A 6000-nucleotide genomic window follows, 5' to 3' on the forward strand; every position below is an offset into this window, starting at 1 on the left:
ACAAATCTAAACGAAGTTTTCTGAAGATGACCGCGATCGTGAATATTTTAATTTCTTTCCAGAGTTTACTGAAGATATTAATGTAAATCAAATCGAAGTGCTAGACATAATAGATGCCCTAAACAAATTGGATGTCTCTAAAAGTGCCGGACCTGATGGGATTCCACTCATATTTATGAAAAAATTAGCATTAGATTTTGCGACCCCTTTGTGCTGGCTTTTTAATAATTCGCTTAAGCCTGGAGTTTTTCCAGATACGTGGAAAAACTCTTTCCTTATACCAATTTTCAAAAATGGGAAAAAAGCAGACATATGCAACTATCGCGGGATTGCTATTCTTTCTTGCATTCCGAAGCTCTTTGAAGCGATCGTTAATGACAAAAAGTTTAGTCAAATAAAAAATAGAACTACTCACATGCAACATGGATTTTTCAAAGGACGTTCCACTACTACTAATTTGCTTGAATTCGTCCACTATACCCTGACCGCTATGGACAAGGGAAATTACATTGAAGCTCTTTATACAGATTTCAGCAAAGCATTCGATCGTGTTGACATACCCATGCTTATGTTCAAATTACAGAAATTGGGAATCTTACCAGGTCTTCTTAAATGGTTGGAATCTTATCTAACAAATCGTCAACAAATTGTAAAATTTAAGGGTAAAAAGTCGAGCCCCATTCACGTCAGTTCCGGGGTCCCCCAGGGATCTCATTTAGGTCCTCTTTTATTTATCTCGTTTGTTAACGACATTTCCTTTCTTTAAAAAAAAAAAAAAATTCTAATATACGCAGACGATATTTTTAGAAATTGAGAAAAGTGAGGATGCCAAGGTTTATCAAGAAGAAATTCTTTCTTTTTATGCATGGTGTAACAAAAGTCTTCTTCAACTAAATGTGAAAAAATGCAGTAGAATAACATTCAGTAAAAAACGAAATACACCTGACTTGATACTTACTCTTGGAAGTCAAACAGTTCAAAAATGCGAAAGAATTAGGGACTTAGGAATAATACTAGATTCTAAAATGAAACAGAGCCAATAACATGCTAGGATTCATAAAACGATTTTGTTACTGTTTTCACGATCCGTATACAATTAAAACATTATACATTGTCTATGTTCGGTCAGTATTAGAATACTGTAGCTTAGTTTGGTCACCTTACTTAATCACTTGGGAAGATCGAATTGATTCAGTTCAAAAACAATTTTTGTTATTTGCACTTCGTAAATTAGGTTGGACAAGACTTCCTCTTCCGTCCTATAAAGCCCGCTGTATGCTGATCAGTATTCAAACATTAAAAGAACGCAGAGAATTTTCAATGGTCTCATTTGTAAATGACATTGTCTCGAATCGCGTAGATTCCAGTCAACTCCTGTCCGAACTAAATTTTTACATACCGTCTCGGCCTTTGAGAAATCGAAATATTTTTATTACAAACCACCAGCGAACAAACTATGCAAAAAATGGGCCAATAAATCAATTGATGGCTGTATACAACAAGCATTCAGAAGCAGTCGATTTCACTATGTCAAAAAACAAACTAAAGCAATATTTCAGTTCTATTCGGTAAGCCAATTATAATTATTTAACTCATAATAAATTATACATTATTTAGAGATCTTTTTTTTTTTTTTTTTTCATAAATACGTTTATTTCTTAAGGCAGTTTACATAAGTTTTTCTTCGCCGTAGCATCACTTTTACATAATATTCTTATCCTAATTTAATTCTAACATAGTCACAACGTTTTGAATTTATTAAATCATATTCTCATATTACTTAAATATCATCTTAGGTAACTCGTCATTAATTATGAAATCTACTCGGAAATATTATTTGAACCAAACGATTAACTTCTATAAATTATAAAATAAGCTGTTATTTTCAGACATTTTGTTGATAATTTCATAAACTGTTTCGATTTTGTTTGTATCATTACATAATTTTTATTCTAATTTAGCTATTGGTTGAACTCATGGACGCAGCTGGGATCAGAACTAAGTCTTAAAAGGGGCCTTTATTAAATTGAAACTCCAATTTTCTTTATGAAATGATAAATAAGTTTCATGTATGAAAGGTCACGACAAGCAAGAATGTCTCGAACTGGGATATTGGATAGTTTACCTTGGGTACGCAAAGAATTTATTAGTTGAGATCTGACATCACGATACTCCACGCATGTCCAAACGACATGATCAATATCCCGATAACCTTCGCCACAAGCACAATGATTAGTCTCGGAGAGCCTAATTCGAAGGAGATGTGCATCTAACGTGTAGTGATTGGACATGAGTCTGGACATCACACGAATGAAATCCCTACTCACATCCAGTCCCCTGAACCATGCCTTTGTCGATATTTTCGGAATAATTGAGTGCATCCACCGACCCAGATCATCTCTATCCCAAGATGCTTGCCAGCTGGCAAGTGTTCTTTGGCGAGACGAACTATAGAATTCGTTGAAAGCAATCGGTCGCTCATAAATTTCACCCTCAATAGCACCACGTTTGGCTAAATTATCGGCTCTTTCATTGCCTGGAATGGAGCAATGAGCCGGGACCCAGACTATAGTGATTAAATAATTATTATTCAATATGTCGTTCAGACACTGTTTTATTTTACCCAAGAAAAACGGTTCATTTTTGCCAGCAGCGATTGAGCGAATGGCTTCAATTGCACTCAGACTATCTGTGAAGAGGAAATAATGGTTTGGAGATAATGTGACGATTACACTCAAACTATAATGAACTGCTGCTAGCTCTGCTATATAAACAGATGCAGGTTCTTGAAGCCTAAATGAGGCCGAAACATTATTGTTGAATATACCAAACCCTGTCGCTTCTTCAATTCGCGATCCGTCCGTGTAAAACATTTTCTCAGAGTCAATATGCCTGAACTTACTTGAAAATATTTTTGGGATTTCCGTCGAGCGTAGATGATCCGGGATTCCACGCACTTCACGCTGCATGGATGTATCGAAAAATAAAGTTGAGTCAGGGGCACTTAGGATGCTGACACGGATAGGAATATATCTTGAAGGGTTGATTTCCTGTGACATATGGTTAAAATATACTGTCATAAATTTTGTTTGAGATCGAAGCTCGACTAGTCGTTCGAAATTATTAATTACCATGGGATTCAGCACCTCACATCTTATTAGCAGGCGTGATGAAAGCTCCCAAAATCGATCTTTTAATGGAAGAACTCCCGCCAGAACTTCAAGACTCATTGTATGTGTCGAGTGCATGCAGCCTAAGGCAATTCGCAAACAACGGTACTGAATTCGCTCAAGTTTGATAAAATGAGAGTTTGCAGCGGAACGAAAACAAACGCATCCATATTCCATCACTGAAAGTATCGTTGTTTGATACAATTTTATTAGATCTTGCGGATGAGAACCCCACCAAGATCCTGTTATTGTTCGAAGAAAATTTACTCTTTGTTGGCATTTCTTTATCAGATACCTAATGTGTCCTCCCCACGTGCATTTGGAATCGAACCACACCCCGAGGTATTTAAAAGTTAAAACCTGTTGGATCATTCTTCCCATCATAAGGAGCTGAAGCTGCGCGGGATCATGCTTTCTTGAAAAGACGACTAACTCTGTTTTCTCCGCAGAGAATTCGATACCAAGATGAACAGCCCAAACGGACAAGTTATCTAAGGTATCTTGCAATGGTTTATGCAGATCAATAGCTTTGGGCCCAGTAACTGAAACCACGCCATCATCTGCCAATTGCCTTAGTGAACATGGGGTTACTAGACAGCTGTCAATGTCATTCCCGTAAAAATTATAGAGGAGCGGACTGAGGCATGAGCCTTGCGGTAGACCCATGTAGCTAATTCTGAATGTTGCCAAATCGCCATGTGAAAAATGCATGCATTTCTCTGACAAAAGGTTGTGCAAATAATTATTTATAACCGCTGGAAGTCCATGTTGGTGGAGCTTGTTTGAAAGAACATCAATGGAAACTGAATCAAATGCTCCTTTAATGTCTAAAAATACAGATGCCATTTGTTGCTTTTGAGCGAAGGCAATTTGGATGTCAGACGAAAGTAATGCAAGGCAATCATTCGTCCCTTTATTTCTACGGAAGCCAAACTGAGTATCTGACAACAAACCGTTCGTCTCGACCCAAGTGTCGAGACGTCGTAGAATAATTTTTTCGAACAATTTTCTGATGCAGGACAACATCGCAATGGGTCTATATGAGTTGTGATTGGAAGCTGGTTTCCCCGGCTTTTGAATGGCTATAACTTTCACTTGTCTCCAGTCAGGCGGAACAATATTTTGCTCAAGAAACTTGTTGAACAATTCCAACAAACGTCTTTTTGCGAGGTCGGGCAGATTCTTCACCAAGTTGAATTTAATTCTGTCCAACCCAGGGGCGTTATTGTTACAAGACAAGAGTGCTATAGAAAATTCCATCATTGAAAATGGGTTATTAATAAAACCATTATTTGGAGGAGATTCCCGTATAATGCTTTGCGTAGGAACAGAATCTGGGCAAACTTTCCTAGCAAAGTCAAATATCCATCGGTTCGAGTATTCATCACTCTCATTGCCCACGTTACGATTCCTCATTCGTCTGGCCGTATTCCAAAGAGTGCTCATTGAGGTTTCTCTTGACAAACCTTCGACAAAATGTCTCCAATAGCTACAGTAGTTTTGTATTAAAGATGATCTGCTATCATTGTAAACGGAACCCCACATCATTCCGTGCGAATTTAAATCCCCCAGAATCAATCGGGGAGCAGGAAGGGCTTCAACCATTTCATTAAGCTGTCGCTGTCCAACTTGTGCTTTTGGAGGAATATAAACCGAAGCTATGCAAATATCTTTGCCTTTAATGTTTATTTGGCAAGCAACAACTTCTATACTAGAAGTTGAAGGGATGTTTAATCTATAAAAGGAACAGCATTTCTTAATTCCCAAAAGCACTCCACCATACGGAGAGTCTCTATCGAGACGTATAATGTTAAAATCATTAAAATTTAAAGCTATGTTTGAAGTAAGCCATGTTTCGCATAAAGCAAATACATCACATTTTTGACTATGCAATAAAATTTTAAATGAATCAAGTTTTGGCATGATGCTTCGACAATTCCACTGCAGGACAGTGATTGTATCATTTGCGGCGGGTGATAAATTATCCATCAAAAGATACAAAACCTGAGACAATTGGCCATTGAGCTGATAACTGCTTCAAAAAATTTCTAGCTATTGGAAGGAATGCCATTATGAGGGTCTTTAAGGGTTCAGATATATTGAATGCTGAGAAAATCCATTCAACAATTTCCGAAAACTTCAGTAATCCTGTTGGTGGCTGTGAAATGGAGCCCACAGGATTATTACCTTTTTCTGTGCTAGATCCTGGATTGGTTTGTGAATTTGACAAACCAGGAGGCACAGTCTTTGGTTTTGACTTTTTTTGTTTAACACGGGGATCTTTTTTTGAAGATGAAACTTTAGGTGTCTTTTTTTGGTAATTTGGAAGAAGACTTCTTTCTCTTAACTGACCCTTGGGTAGTGATAAACGAATTACCTTCACTATTTTCGTCAGAGTCAGAGTCCTCTGTTTCCTCTAGATTTGAAAACCCGTTTTCGGTTTCCAAAGGGGGGACATCAATGACCGTTTTAAGCATTTCTGCATATGTGCGCTTAGATCGTGCTTTTAAAGAAAGCTTAATTTTGTCTTTGTGCACTTTAAATGCAGTGCATACTGAAATATCCTCATGAGGACTTTCCCCACAATAAATACATTTTTCAATTTCCTTGTTGCAATCATTATCTTTATGAGGTCCTTCACACTTAATACATTTTGGTTTATTGCTACAGTAAGTAGCTGTGTGTCCGAATTTTTTGCAGTTCGTACAATTCATTACATTTGGAACAAAAAGCCGAACAGGGAGGCGAATTTTATCGACATAGACATGGGACGGCAACGCAGATCCGGCAAATGTCACTCGAAACGAGTCTGATGGGCGATAAACTTTTT

Source organism: Malaya genurostris, chromosome 3, assembly GCF_030247185.1.
Source record: "Malaya genurostris strain Urasoe2022 chromosome 3, Malgen_1.1, whole genome shotgun sequence".
In the NCBI taxonomy this organism is placed as follows: domain Eukaryota; kingdom Metazoa; phylum Arthropoda; class Insecta; order Diptera; family Culicidae; genus Malaya; species Malaya genurostris.